General features: G+C 35.1%; 1 long non-coding RNA gene across 1 annotated transcript in view; it reads left to right on the top strand.

The window, feature by feature from the left end:
- LOC140696626 (uncharacterized) overlaps positions 1 to 9,176 on the top strand; it is a 40,569-nt gene extending 31,393 nt beyond the window's left edge. The window contains exon 3 of the long non-coding RNA XR_012073129.1: positions 9,006 to 9,176. This is a non-coding gene — a long non-coding RNA (uncharacterized lncRNA). The remainder of the gene's footprint in view (positions 1 to 9,005) is intronic.
- The last annotated feature ends 6,950 nt before the right edge of the window (positions 9,177 to 16,126 follow it).

Here is a 16,126-nt window from a genome sequence, read left to right as displayed (position 1 = left end):
AAGACACAAGTGCAAAGTCACAAATAATAAATATAAAATTCTGGGAAAAGATATGTCATGTAAAACAGAGTAAGAAAGCTAGAGTGGCTTTATTTATATCAAAAAATAGACTTAAAGAGTAGACATTACTATAGACAACGAAGAATCTTTTAATAATAGTAAGAGTCAGAACATTAGTAAGATAACAATTATACGTATACATATATGCATCTCAAAAAAGAGCTTCAACATACATGAAATAAAAATTTACAGAAATAAAGAAACAGACAAATGCTCAATCATAGCTGGAATCTTTAACACATCAGTTTCAGTGATTGATACAAGAACTAGAGAAATAAAATCAGTAAGGTAGAGTATCTCTGAATTATACTATCAACCACTTTAATCTATTTGACATTTATAGAACATTACCACTTAATAAATGCAGAATACACATTCCTTTCCAATGCACATGGAATAGGTACCAAGAAAGACAACAGCAGGGCTATAAATAAGTCTCTACAGATTTCAAAATACTAAAAAATTACAGAGTATGTTCTCTGACCACAACAAATTAAATTAGAAATCAACAAAAACAAAAGTACCAAATATATAGAAATTAAATAAATCACCCCTTTGAACCCATGGGTTAAATTATGAAGAAAACTGGAAAATACTTTTGAGCTAAATAATATTTAAAGCATCCTATTTCAAAATTGTGGGATGCAGGTAAAGTAGTACTTAGATATTTAAAGCATTAATTGATTATATTAGACATTGGATTTGAGATTTTTTGTCTTCTAAGTTTTCAGTCTACAAAATTAGAAAAGGAATGGCAAATTAAATTCAAAATAGTGGGTGAGAAGACAATAAAAATGTGGACAGAATAGGGAAAAAAGGGTGTATCTCAGTGATAGAGTGTGTGATTAGCATGCAGGAAGTTCTAGGTTCAATCCCTGGTACCGCCATTAAAAACTAAATAAACCGAATTACCTCCCCCACAAAAATAAAATTAAATAAATAAACAAATAAATATTTTTTAAAAAGAAAAGTGTGGGTAGTAGTAAGTAAAATATAGAACAGAAAGACAATAAATAAAACCAATGAAACCCAAAATTCATCCTTTGAAAAGTTTAATACATTTAATTAATCTCTAGCCAGATTAATGAAAGGGAGACAGTATACACAAATTACCAGTATCAGAAATAAGAAAGGGGACCTGACTATATACCCTATGACATTAAAAGAATAATAAAAATATTATGTACAACTTTACATCAATAAATATAAAATTTAGATGAAATAAGCAAATACTATGAAAGATAAAAAATACCAAATCTTACTGAATTAAAAATAGATTACCTTACACAGTCCTATGTCTACTAGAGAATAGAACCTGCAGTTTAAAAATGTTCCCTCTCAGCCTTTTTGGCCTTCTCAACTTCTCTCATGGGAGGCAGACTCTCCCAGCAAGCAAGGAGTGGAAGAAGGCTGCTGAGGGGCAAGAAGTAGTGTGTGTTTTCTCTCTCCCAAAATGGTCAACACTAAATCTCCCTTAAATCTTTCCTCTGCCTCTCAAAAGGCCCCTTGACTATTCCGTGACATATATATTTAGGAAAAACAAAGAGAAAGGCAAGAAGAAAACGATGACTTTCTTCCCAAGTGCAAAATAGAATATTATCATCTACTTTTCGATCTACATTAGGATTCTTGTGCCTTTCTCAACTTGCTTGATATTTTGGTGGCACTGGCTTGCCTTTTGGCAGTTTCTTCTACAATTATCCTCCATGCTCCTCCACATAACGGTTCGTATGTCAGACTGCCAGGTTCAAATCATGGCCTTACCATTTAACCCTTAGTTGTGTGACTGAGTAAATGTTTAAACACTATTTGTTTCAAACTTCTCACGTGTAACCTAAGTATGAAGGTTAAATGACTTAATGAATATGAAGCATTTTGAATAGTAAGTACTCAGCACATATCAGCTATCAGTACCGCTACTATTACTATTAACTATTTCAGATAAAGGGCAAACAAATCCATGTTAATTTTGTGACACCAAGGGAAAGGCTACTGGTAGTACAACTTCAATCATTTTTGGAGCTGTTTAGCTGGCTAATTTTGGCTAACTAAGAAACAGCCTTTCCCCATGTTTTTATTTTATTTTCAAAGATATCTTGTGTCCCTTTTCTATTAAGTATCATTACAAGAATACTGCATTATTTTTTTCAGCTGCTGATAAGGAGTTTCTAACATACTGGAGAGTAATGGTATTCTTAGCTGAGGAGTGTATTTTATGACTTCTTTATGGTGTTCTCTGAAAATTAACAAGGTGACTACATTAAAATGTTTATTAGTGTGTTTATGCTTTGGCGCTCCAGTTAGACTTTTATTTAATTTCCAAGAGGGATAATGATTGGGAGAAAGGTTTCATCTAAACAGATATTTTGAACAAAGGAAGCAGATATGTATTTTAATGGAATGCAGAGGTCCTAAGCTCTGTGAAAATGTGGCCGCTGACATGATCATAAAATGTTAAGAGTCCAGAGATTTCTTGAATTACAAAATTTGGGAATTGGGTCATATCTATGAGGTTGTTTTAGCTTATTCCTCATTTTACAGGTGTGGAAAGAAACGAAGAGAAGTTCAATAACTTATTCAAAGTCAGATCTCAAAACAGGTTCTTGGGCTTCCTGACTCACAGCCCAGTTTTCTTTCCACTATGCCAGTTTTCCTCTCTTGTTGATTTTCCTTCCCTGAATGATAGTTCCTAAGTTTGCAATTGAATTTACTTTTCCATGGCTCAAACAGACCTTCATTCAAAAGTGTTTCCATTAATCATTAAAATAGCTGATTGAGACTTAATCCAAATATTACTCTGTTTAAACTATTTTTCATTTACCTAACAAATCTCCCTTCCTCTCAAAAGTCAGAACTCCAAGTTATTTATATGATTTATAATAGACTGTTTCCAAAATTTATTAGTGTGTAACTAGGGCATCATTGAGTAAGGAAAGTACATGAGATTTCCATCAACAATTATCTCCCAAAGGAAAATTGGAAATTTTATTTCTCAGGGTACTTGAGTTCAATTACTCTGACTTCAACTGAGAGTTTACTTGTACTGCTTAATCTGTTTAACTCCATAAATGTATTTTATATATGATCAACACTGAGGCAAGTCATTTAGTCTGGGAAATCTTTGCTAGACATTTTAAGAAACTACACCTCTTCACAGGATTGAACTACAGATTGAAGATGTCTCAAGAATATGCCTACTCAGAAAACAAATTAATAAATGTAATTAAATAATGGGGCAGGGGTGGAAGTGAACAAACTAATATCATACTCAGTGTTCACCTAAAAATCATTTATTTACATATGGAGCACACTACAGTTTAAGGCCTAAAATTAAGGCCCAACATTATGTGCTGCCTTGGTATCTGACGAAATTCGAAGCCCTCAAATGGCCTATATGCAGGTTCTCTTCCCTACTTTGCTCCCAAGGATTAGTCCCCCTAGCCAAACAATCCTCCTTATCAAGCAAACCAAGGGCAATTCTTGCCTATCTCTGAGTTGCAATTTCAGTTCCCAGTAAGCCTGCAGAATTATTCTAAGAAGCTGATCAGATCATCCTGTGAGAACCAGGGAGCAAGTACGCTATTGTTACTACAAAACCTGCCTACCCCAGCTCCTGATTGTTCACTCTGTTCCCAAGGACAACCCTCTTATGGCCCAGCATAGTATGCAGTGTCTTCCTCCCCCAGGCTGTGAGTACATGTGACTAGTAAAGTGCTGTGATCACATCTGTCCAGCATTGGCTGTCATGCACTCAGCTTTCTCCATAACTCTAGGGCAGGAACCCCTCCAGCAATAGGTTGATTACTGGGTGACTGAAATACACACATGAATGATTCTGCTTTGCAGCAAGTGAACTCATTAGCTAAAAGACGAGACCCCAGTGAGCTGGCTCTGTTCCATACCATCTGTATGACATATTTAAACATGCTTGGGCCAGACACCCCCTTTAAGGTGTGAAATCACTAAAATTACAAAAGAAACCTGTTACAATCCTCATCCTTTTTCTGTAGGTGGCTGGCTATTTTCACTTTCAGACAACAGAATGAACCCAGGAAATGAATAAAATGCTGAATGATATAATGAGATTACATAAAAGAAGTGACAGGTGTTAAATATTCTACTAGATGTGCTTCATTATCATCTAAAAAAGGACAGATTATCATTTTTCATTTAATGCAAGAAAAAGAATAGTAAGTAATTTCACATGGATTTTTAATATTATGACTATACCATAATGACAAAATAATTTTTATAAAACACTTATAAGAGATTTACAGGTTAAGATGGTAGACTTAAAACAGATTTATATCCCTTACCTCCTGAGGACTTACTGAAATGATAGTAAAGGAATAAATATAGTATAACTGACAACAGCAAAAAAGTCTGAGAAATGGGACCAAAAGAACAAAGGTGATTTTAATGAATATCTAAAGTGAATGCTTGCATACTGACCAAGGCAGAGCTGAAGTTACAGTCTGGAAAATGAAAGGTATGGAAAGTGACCCAGAGTAGGTGGAAACTCAGAACCTCCTAGTTAGAGAGAGAGACAGAAAACACAAGTGAGCAAAAATGAGGAGGGCAAAAAGTGGGGGGATTATTAACAGGTCTACAGAAAGGATATTATGACCCCACACCCACTTTCAACTTAGAAGGCATGACATAACTGGCAACCAAGCAAAACAATTGTATCTCTTTATTGTTGTGTCGATATCTTTTGAATGAATCCTTTCTGGAATGTGGTGTGTACCTTCAACTAAAATTTATTTAAACCTCAAATAACTTATCACTTTTTGTAGTATTGTAACTTTCAGTGGATAAGTAAAAGGGAACAGAATGACTACATGTAAATGTGGTATCTTGGATGGATCCTGGAATAGAAAGAGATCATTAGGTAAAGACGAAGGAAAATCAAATGAAATACAAACCTTAGTTAACATACTATACTGCTTTGACAATTGTAACTAATAAAGTATAGTTATGTAAAATGTTAATAATAGAGGAAATTGAACAAGGGGTATATGGGAACTCTCTGGACCATCTTCACAAATTTTCTGTACATCTAAAAGTTGTTCTAAAAAATAAAGTATTATAAAAGATAAAAGAAAAAAAGAAATTCATTGAGGCATTGCCATGGCTGTATAGAGCAACTTAAAAGGACACATCCTAAATCAGAAAAACACATTATATCAGCAAAAAGAAACCCAAAATGCAGCTTTTCCCTTTGGCTAAAAGATTATCCCCTTGTATTTTATAATACCTGTAGAGCTTTATGAGAAGATTAGAAATGACTGCTAAGTATTCATAAAGCATTTGTTCCTATAAAATTTAACAAAGTTTTCATCCATAATAAAGTAAATAAGTTTATGAACCAAAGTGATAAATTTGAGGTAATTATTACCAGTCTGCAGATGGCTCTTAATTATTGTTGGAAATCGATTATTCATATCAGAAATATATGGTATTATCTCCAAAAGTCAGTCCCCAGTAAAACTATGAAATTATCCTCATGCCACCTTCCTCTCTGAAACTCCTGGATTAATTTTCAATTAACAGTGTCTCTTAGGTATATAAACATAAAGGTATATAAACATTTGTTAATTTTGGCCTTACAAGGACATTTTTGATGTAGGTACTGATTAAAATAGACCCTCAAGGAATGAGTGTAGAGAGGGATCCAGTCACAGGAAAAGAATTATCAAGTATCTGTGTACCAGTTAGTGTTCAATGTAGACAACAGAAGACACTGCAGCTATAGTAAAGTAAAGGGATTTAACACTGGGAATGAGGTGCTTACAAAATTGCAGGGTGGTTTAGAAGTGTTCTGGGCTGGGCCTCTAGGAGCAACTCCCAGATCATTACTGCATAACTGGCTCAAAGGAAACTGCTACCTGAACTCCAGACAGGAAGCTGGGAATCAGGAAGACAGTGTCTCAGCTTTGCTCCAAATATCAGGAAGCTGTTGCTGGACTTGCTGGCTCCCGCACTGGATCCTGCACCAAGAAAATGCAGGACCCCTCCAGGCCCTCCCTCTCATCACTTCACTCTGCTCTGCATTCAAGCCCCTCATGAGTGCATTTGATTGATTGAACTTAAATTACATCTGGAGCTTCTGCTCGAAAGGAAGTCTGAGAAATGTACTTTTAAGCTGTCCAGTCTCTGACATACAGAAAGCACATTAAGGAAGGTAGAATAAATGTTGAGTCAGTCCATCTAGCTTATCCACCACATGCAACATTAGAAGATTCTTTTGTGGGTAATGCATTTGAGGGGCTATTATCAACCGGCCTCTTACTGGAGGCATATTTTTCCTCTAGAGTTTAACAATGATGTATTCATATAGACCTTGTGGCCAACATACGAGATGAACCAAAAGTATAGCAAGCCCTCAAGTTGTTACAACATCATAGATCATTTGCATTTGTTCTTCTAAAACATATGCAGACCATAGAGTTTGCATCCAAAACCCCTTTTCAAAAATTTTTTCTAAGTTTCACATAATGTCTCTTTGGATTTTTTTTTTGAAATGTACACACATTCACACACATACATGCTCTCACAAACACACTCTATTCAGCTTTAATCAATATGAGAAGGGCCCCTGTGGATATATACATATACCTATTAATTATCAAGATGACATTAAGTTCACAACTTTTGTATTTGTCCTTCCAAATTAAAAGATATTTCCCCCTGGAATAAAATATGAGTTTAGCACTGGCTCTTCATCTCAGTATCACATACTCTCCTGCTTGAGCTCTTGCTTTCCAGCATAGACGTATATAGATCAACATAGTTTGGTTTTCTATAGACAAGAAGAAATGATTAAATTTCTATTCTATCAAATGATAAACTGAAGTTATTCTAGAAAAATACAAAAGCAATATAAAAATTAGTCTGGCTACACTTCGTACAAAATGGTATCTTGTGACTGAGTTGGGGAAAGAAATCTACATACAATAAGAAATTATTAGAGAAAAACCAATAGCATTGCTCGCTGAGATGGATGAGGAGAGATGATTGTTATAGTCAGAGGAATTACTATTGAATGAGGTATGAATGATCTCTTAAACAGTAGCAACAACAGGAGTCCTTGTGGACTCGGTCAGCCATGTTGTCATTTCATTCCTGTTGTACTTGTGGGTTAAGACAGATAAAATGCAAGAAACTGCCAGAGGTTTTTAGAATTGCTACAGAACATTTCAAAGTGCCCCTCAATTACAGGTGGTACCAATGAAAATACACGATTTTGAAATAAAATCTCCTTAAAATTTTTTTTCATTCATTCTTTAAATTCTTTCTAAATAACACCTTCTACAATAGAAACTGTTACCAAAAAGTTCTTTAAACTGACTGGAAATAATAAAGAAGAGATTTCAGTACAATATAATAATAAAAAAAAGATAACCTTTCTTCCCAGTCTATAAAATTCCTCAGATAAATTTTTGAAATAAAGTATTCATCATTCAGAAAGAGTACCAAGAAATATCTGTTTAAGAGGACCCTAAATTTAACATGCTTTCACTTGAATTGCTACTATATCAAGAAAAGAATGTTCCACATTGAATTTCCTAGCACACATCAATTTATTCATGAGACATTTATTCTCCTATAAAATATACTTATTTTATCTTCACTTTTGTACACCATACTTGAAGATCTTGAAGATAGGAGTTATTCATTGAGAAAATAAAAAGGAAGAAACAAAAATTTGCACCATCAGATTTTCACTAAAGTCCAATTTTGCACTAGATTTTTATGAACCGAAATCAGCAAAGGACAGGATAACAGATTTTTATCAAGGAAAGTTACTATTTAAATCAGAAGTAAGCTATATATTATTTTCCCTTATGCATGAACTTTAAAAGAATTATTTTATGTTAAGTTTAAAACAATCTTAATCACAGGTGAATGATAATATTCCCTAATATTTCCTTTTTCTATCATCAAACACTTCTATGACTTGTCCTAGAAAACTATAACCCTATCTTTTCTTCCATATTTTCATTATCCATTAACTGACAATTTCAAAATAAGAAAGTAGCATAAGTTTATCAAATAACAACATTCTGTTGACCACACTGAGGCAAAGAAACCAGCATCTAGTTATATACCTGGCAATATGGTTGAAGCACTCATATTTATTATTTTGATCTTCTAAACAGTTTCCTATAGTAGGTATCCATAACTGTATGATAGAAGAACCAACCTGATTCCATACTGGATCTATTCCTTTACCTCTAACTTTTGTGCTCTGTTGCCTGTGCTGAATCATGCTGTCTCTACACCTTTGTCTCAAACAGTAAAAGAATGTTGTCTAGAGCCTGAAATATACATGATAGCCCATTCTCTAGGCTCTGCCTCCCAAGCTTGACTTTTAAAGGTATAACACTTTTCATTCATACAGAGATACAAAGTTGCAGAGCAGAGAATAACATCTGTCTTGTTTGAAGTTGGGAACCATTACCAAGTATACATGGACAGCTGCAAGAACAAAGGATTATCACATCTGGGGTCTGGCTGGCAAGAAGTTTGCAATAACCAGCCACACCCTCTCCCCTTTTAGTTTAAAAGAAATCTGAATTCTAACTCAAGTAAGATGGTTCTTTGGGACACTAGTCTGCTATCTTTTTGGTCTGCTGGTTTTCTGAATAAATTCACTATTCCTTGTGCCATCACCTTATGTCTCAATTTATTGGCTTGTTGTGCTGCAAGTAGTACAATCCTGGACTCAGTAACATAACAATCTTTATACAGAAGGAAAAACAGACAAAATAATTTAAATACTGTATGAAGAGTTATATTATTAAGTTATAAAATTATTATTCTAACCAAATTCTGTGATTTCCCAAAGACATGCTAATTTTACACACTTACTTATTTGCTGCTATGAGATTTACAGTTATAAACATTGACTAAAGCAAGCATTCTTCTCTACTCATATGCAGGACCAGAAAATGAGGCCTTGAGTACAAAGCTGCCCTGCAGGACATCTCTGAACAGCTCTTCAAACAGACCATACCATTGTCTCATTTCTTCTGTGGTCCAAGACATGGTGTACCCTTTATCAGAGAGGAAAGCCCATCTTAATGCAATAAGAAGACTGTCCTGACAAAGCATTTCTTTTTGGAAACCACTTGTTTTTTTCAGACATTTTCTATGGTATAATTTGAATTATTAAGTTGGGTCACTAAAATATAGCACAAAAAGAGACACTAATACCCATAGATAAGTGATTGTCCAAAGTTTCCCCAGATTAATTCCATATTCACCATTTCAATATGTACATAACTTTGATGAAATATTTTCATAAGTACTAAACAAGCATCATGGAAAATTCTGCTTAAGCTAGTTATAAAGGACAACGTCTCATGGGGAAATGAGTCTCAGAGAAAGACTGCCTTCATGTTGGGTTCACATCTGTCTTCACAGGGCTTTACAAAGCAAACAAATGGAAGTAGGATGAGGCTCCTTTCTGAAGGAGCCTGTGAATTAATGAGGAATCAAACGATTTCTCCCTTTCTCTGGGGAGAAACACTGAGTGATGCCAAAAATAAATGATATGGACCAATTTTTTATTTCACTTTTTCCTGGGTGATCCCTTTGGTCATAGAAGAAAGAGCAACTAGCTATTCCCAAAGGTGTTCTTAACTATGCTCAAAGACTTACTCTACAGAGGTTTTGTTTGTTTGTTTTTTTAAACTAGACACTATGCTACAATGAAATGGTCACCAGTTAAGTGTACCACAAGCAACCCAGTATCATCTTCTTTGTCTCAGCAGAAACCATCATTTCACAACTAATTATGACACATATTGTTGCAACTTGAGCCAAACAAGTTCCAACAAATTGTCAATTATGTTGCAAGAATTTCAGTTAAGTCTCATATTTATTGACATTCATCCTATATTCCCCAACAAGGGCATTACAAGAATATTTTTCAGTAATATTCTTATTTCTCCTATTGAGAATATTTAAAATTGAAATGAAGACAGGATCAGTGGGAAAAAATTACATCAGTTAGTCTGTAAAAGAATCTATAAGCACTTAACATTCAACTGGAGCAAGTATGACCTTCCACCATTAGCAAGGTCATACATAGCCTGAAGTATATTCCAAACCCAGTACAACTTTTCCTTAGATAATGGTTACTGATGATCTTGTCCAGGCTGGTTTATCCAGCTAAATTCTCTCTGCCTGAAGAACAAGGATATGTTATTTAAAAGCCTAGGAGGCTTGAGAACTCTAACAGATAAAAATCTAAAGGGATCCCACATAGTGTCAGAAGTGATAATCCACTTTATTTCCCCCCCCCCCCGGATCCTTTATCTCACTTCAGGGAACATAGGAATAATGGCATATACTCAGAAGGCTTAGGGTTAAAGAAGTTGATGTCTTGAAAGAAGAAAAAAGTTCCATTTCATTGTCAGCCATAGGCACACGGGTATAGAAATATTTGGATTTTGAGGGAAAGAAGTAACACTTTTTGAAGATTTCTAAGAAATGCTGCTGAAGTAAATTTAAAGTCAACAATGTATGTGGATATTAAACATCTTACAGCAAAGCAAATAAGCAATTGTTATTAAAATTTTTTTAAATCATGTAAGACAAATAACTGAGGGGCTTTACTGTAATCAGATAATACTCTAGATTTAATATTCAAAACAAGAAAGTAAAGTTAATTATCATTTAATTTTTTTTAAGTTGAAGGGGCAAAACCGACAAAGGGACCAGCAAGACTTCCCAGGCAGGGCCATTGCCTTCCCGCTTTTGTGCTTCTATAAAATGGCTTGCTTCTAGGAAAACGAAATTTACCCCTATAATTCCATTGGTTCCCAAAAGCTCACTCCTGATCGGTCCATTTCTAACACCTCATTTGCATATGGCGTGAAAATTGAAACCTAAAACTCTATAAAAGCCTGTGTAAACCTGTAATCGAGGTCCAGAGCTTGGAGTGTTAACTCCTCTGGGCCCGCTGGCGTAATAAACCTGAGTTCTCCAACCCTCCGAGTGTTGCTTGGTCTCTCGACGGGATTCAGGTTGCTGTAACAAAGCAACAGGATCTTCCAGGAGATGGTAATGGCTCATTGAATTTACACAGCCAATTTTGTCACAGAAGTTTTCATAAAAATACAGAAAGAGATGTAAAGTCCAAATAGTAGTAGAAGTCAAAATTACCTATAAAAATTTGCTGAAATCTGGGAAGATATTTCCCTTATAAAATTGCTTAGTTGAACTAAGTGAGAAAGATCACGGTCTAGAATTGTGCTGTGTGATAAGATAGCCACTAATCACAGGTGGCCACTGAGTGCTTGCAATGTGGCTATTCCAAATGGACACATTCTGAAAGTGAAAAATACATATCAGATATCAAAGACTCTGAAAAAAATAAAAATGTAAATTATCTCAAATAATTTTTGTATTGGTTACATGTTTAAATAATATTTTAGAATAATGGGGTAACTATAACAAATTATTAATATTGATTTCATCTGTTTTCATTTAGTTTTATAAGTGTGGCTACTAGAACATTTTAAATTACATTATGTGGCTGGCATATATCTAAGGATGCTGGTCTAGACCTTTGATCCAATGATGTGGCTAAAGAGTGATTAACCTAAGAGAAAATTTCCATTCACTTTCAGGGAGCCCTAATTTCAGAGAAATGGAGCCAGAACCACTGACCTCCCTTTTATGTAAGATATATTCTTTAAGAGAGCCAGAATTTGTTCCGCCTTCCATTCCTCAACCTATCTATCAATAACTTTCTCCTTATAGCCATTTATGAAGCCACATCTCCTAGCAATGCAACATGGCCAAAAATACAGAACTCAGGCTCTAATAAAGTGCAATCTGAGATCTTGTTAGTAATAGGTAAGCACAGCAATAGGAAAAGCCATTCGAACATTTAGTGTTCACAAGGGACAAAAATGTTCTTCTAGCACATTATTCAGGATAAAGTTACCTATTCATATTAAAAAGAATAGGTAATCAAAGTAAAAGAACCCTTTCCCTATGTCAAAGGAGTTGTAAAGAAAAGGTTTTATAAAATAGAAATTTCATTAGGGACTGTGTAGATCAACTTTTGTTCTAATACGTATTCTAAGAAAGAGAATCTGGCAGCACAGAAATATATAGTAAAGAAGATCAAAGCAAATGAACACATCTTGTCTAGTACACATTGGGCTTGGCCAGATCTTTTCCAATTCAAGAAGCCAATGGAAAGATTTCATAGAACAAAACAAGGAAATTAATCCAGTTAAGATATAGAGGAAAAACATGCTTATGAACATAGAAGGAAATGTGATCCCATCTGGTTTCATAGACTCAGTGAAACAAGAGAAACTGCCATGACAAGGCAGAACATTATCTAAGACAAAAACTGAGTTGGCAGATGTAAGAAAATAATTCAGTGAAACTGAATGAAAATAACAAAATTAAATCATACATTGGAAGCAGTGAAGTGCAGAATCAACACTAAAGTAGATACAAACAAAATGTAGAATATTGGCTCTCAAATGTCAACAAGTCAACTGCATCAGAATCATACGGACTGCTTTTCAAATATACAGACATGAGCTGCTATTCTTACAGAATCTGATTCAGTTGATATCACAGGGCCTGAAAATATGTGTCATAAAAAGTTCTCCAGGTGATCCTAGTGTGCACACAAGTGTGGGAATGACTAATGTCAGAGGAGCTAAATGTCAAAAAAGAGGGAAGGATAAAGATGAGGGGAAAAAAAAAAAAACACAGTCAGAAAGCAAGAGAATGGACACAGAAATTAGCAATTACAAGCTTCTTTGAGAGAGAAAGAAACAAAAGAAAAAAATATTTTCACAACCTCAAAAATAGAAAGATAGGTAGATACCTGCAGACTGGAATGAATTATAGAATTCTGTGGTAAAAGACTGGAAAGAAAAACACATTCCTGGACATATCCTGGTGAAATTCTTGACTATCAAGGATACAGAAACAAATCTTACAAATATCCATAAAGAAAAAAGTCACTTGGAGCTTATTTCAAAGAATAAAAAAATCAGTCTTTTCCAATTTTTTATGTGGAAATGATTTCCAGCAGATAATAAAGTAATATTTAGAAAACTTTATTAAAATGACCTTTAATCTAAGAATTATATAATTAGCTGACACTTTATTTATATGCAAAGGAAACAAAAATATTGTAGGTATGAAAAGGCACAATATAATGGATCACCTAGATCTTTTATTCCATGAATAGATATTCAATGACATAGAAAAACACATTGCTCTTAAGAAAAAACTTGAAAAGTGGTAAGTTAGAAATATAATGAAAGAAAACTAGCAGTACTAGATATTGAGGCCCATGATAAATCTATGATAACTAAAATGATGTGATACTATAACAAGAAAAGATAGGTATGTCTCGGGAACAGAACAGAAAGCAGAAGCAAACTAAAGCATACATAAAGAAAAATATACATTTATGCCTTCAAATAATATTTAAAAGATAAAACATTTTCTAGATACACCTACTTGCAAAGAAAAAAACATATAGAAAGAAAATTCAACCATCAAAAAACTGGTTTCCTCTGGATGGTGGAAAATTTTTTATTTTATTCTATCTTGCTTTGCCAAGGAAATTTCCAAGGAAAAATTGGCATTACATATAATCAGAAAAGAATAATAAATGCCAATAACAAAATTAGAATCTTTAAAAGTATTTTCCTGGTATTGTAATTAAAGATGTTGTGAAATATTATTCGGTTTGTAATACAAGGGTCACTGTGTGGCTTCCAAGCTTTCTTCAAAATGCAATGGATAGAAGAGAGTGGGATGCCCTGGAGAGAGAACAGCTTGATCACTTTCCACCTTCCTTCATTTACAACCCCAACCCCAACTCCAACTCCACTATAACTCCCACAGGCAGGTAATGTTCTACCTAAGAGACACTGAAGAATTTTCAAGGTTGGAGAGCCTAAGCTGATGATAGGAATGCAGCTGGAGTCTTGAAAGAAATCTGTGGATCCATGAGGAAAAAGCTGACACTGGCCTCAAGAGTATATGTAGATTTCCTCATCCTCAAACAATAGAGGAAGATACAAAAAAAGGAACTAAAGAAATCCAAAACACTGAGAATCTTACCCAGGTTTCTGTTTGGCTCCAGGGGGTAAACAACAATGAGCATTTTAAGGTAAAAAGATGGAAAGAAATGGAGTGCATGAAGACATTGTTAAACCACTAAATCAACAAAACATAAAATCAATCCAACTTCTGAACTGTTAAGATAAAATAAACTTTTAATATTGTTTCTATATTTTCAGCCAGCTTAAACCCATTATATTACTTGTCATAAAAAGCCTCTTAATAAATATGAGAAGATGAGTAGGAGAGAAAATTGTGATAGGTAGTAAATCTTAAAATATGTATTGTAAAATACAAATAAACAATGTTAGATTACATGGGAATGTGTAATACATATGATAAAGTTTCTTAAAATAGAAAAGATACACTGCAATGGAAATCCTAATATTCACCTGGTACTAAAATTTCTAAACTAGGATTTGGAGTTTGGTGGGGCAAGGTTAAAAGCAAAATTTTCAAAGATTTCATCTGGGAAGTGGAAGTGAACCTTAGACAAAAGAGAGATGAAATGTATAATAGTAATGTCAGCATCATGGTGGTGTGATATGCTTCCTTTGTGTCTCTCCTTCAATTTACAACTAGTAAAACATATATGTTTCAACAAGGATGCTCTGTCCAACACACTAGGATGCCAGGATGCTGGAGAAATCCACACATCTAAATATGTGAAGGTTAGTAGATTGCAACACATAGAGGAGGAAAAACCAGGGCAACAGCAAATGTGGTGCCCGTAATCCCTGTCTTCCAGCCATGGCAGTTAAGCCTACAGTCCCAGAGAACCTGGTAGCAGCAGGGAACAAAGTGCACACAACTCTGGTTTCCCAGCTGCAGAGGCACCCATGGCTACAAGGGACAAGGTAGCAGAGGCAGTGAGGCCCACAATTCTGTCCCTCCAGCAGCAGCAGCATTACCCACAACTGTGGTCCCTCACCCCAAGCAGTGACTGCAGTGCCCACAATCTGCAGTCCACAATCTGGACAATCCTGGAGAGAGGGGAGACACCTGTGACACCAGCTCTCTGCACTCACTTTCCTTACTCCCACCACAGCAGTAGTGCCCGTGACCCAAGTGACCCTGAACATCGCAAAGATACCTGCCATTCTGGTGCCTCTGCTGGTGACACCAGCAACAGCAGCAAGACCAGCAGCAGCAAGGCACCAATAACTCCAAAAGCACTAACAGCTATGACAAGGGCACCAGCAATACCTCTGGTAGAGACAGTGCCAATTCTCAGATATAGCCAGAGGCAGCTCAGGTAAGAAAAACCAAAAACCTAAGCTATACCACTTCCTGAAAAACAAAATGAAGTATTTTAATTATCCATCAATCGAACTGTTAGCATCAAAATGTTTAAAAGCTTACCTAAGTAAGAAAGGCATTTGTCACTTCAAATGTGCTGGGAGAAAAACAACTCATCAAGCACCATGAAAAACCATGGTAACATGCCATTACAAAAAGAAAATGATAATTCTTCAAAAACCAAACTTAAAGTCATGAAGTTCGCAGTCTAGCTGATAGAGAATTCCAAATAGCTGTCATGAGGAAACTCAACAAGCTACAATGAACTCAGAAAGGCATTCCAATGAGCTCAGGAATAAAATTAATGAACAGACGAAACACTTTACCAAAGAGACTGAAATGCTAATAAAGAACGAAACAAATTCTGGACCTAAAGAACTCAATAAATGAAATGAAGACTGCAGTAGAAAGCACTGGAAATAGAGCAGCCCATATGGATGAAAGAATTAATGAGCTCAGAGACAGAGAGCTAGAAATGATTCAAGGAGAAGAGGAGAGAGAACTAAGATTTTTTTTTTAAATGAAGAAATTCTACCAGAACAATGAAGCTCCATCAAGAAAGGCAACATAAGGGTAACAGGTATCCCAGAACGAGAAGGGAGCAGAGGGTTTATTTAAAGAGATAATAGCTGAGAACTTCCCAAAC

Source organism: Vicugna pacos, chromosome 5 (assembly GCF_048564905.1).
Source record: "Vicugna pacos chromosome 5, VicPac4, whole genome shotgun sequence".
NCBI lineage: Eukaryota > Metazoa > Chordata > Mammalia > Artiodactyla > Camelidae > Vicugna > Vicugna pacos.
Note: the sequence above shows the minus strand (reverse complement) of the source record. Positions and strands in the feature narration are given on the sequence as shown.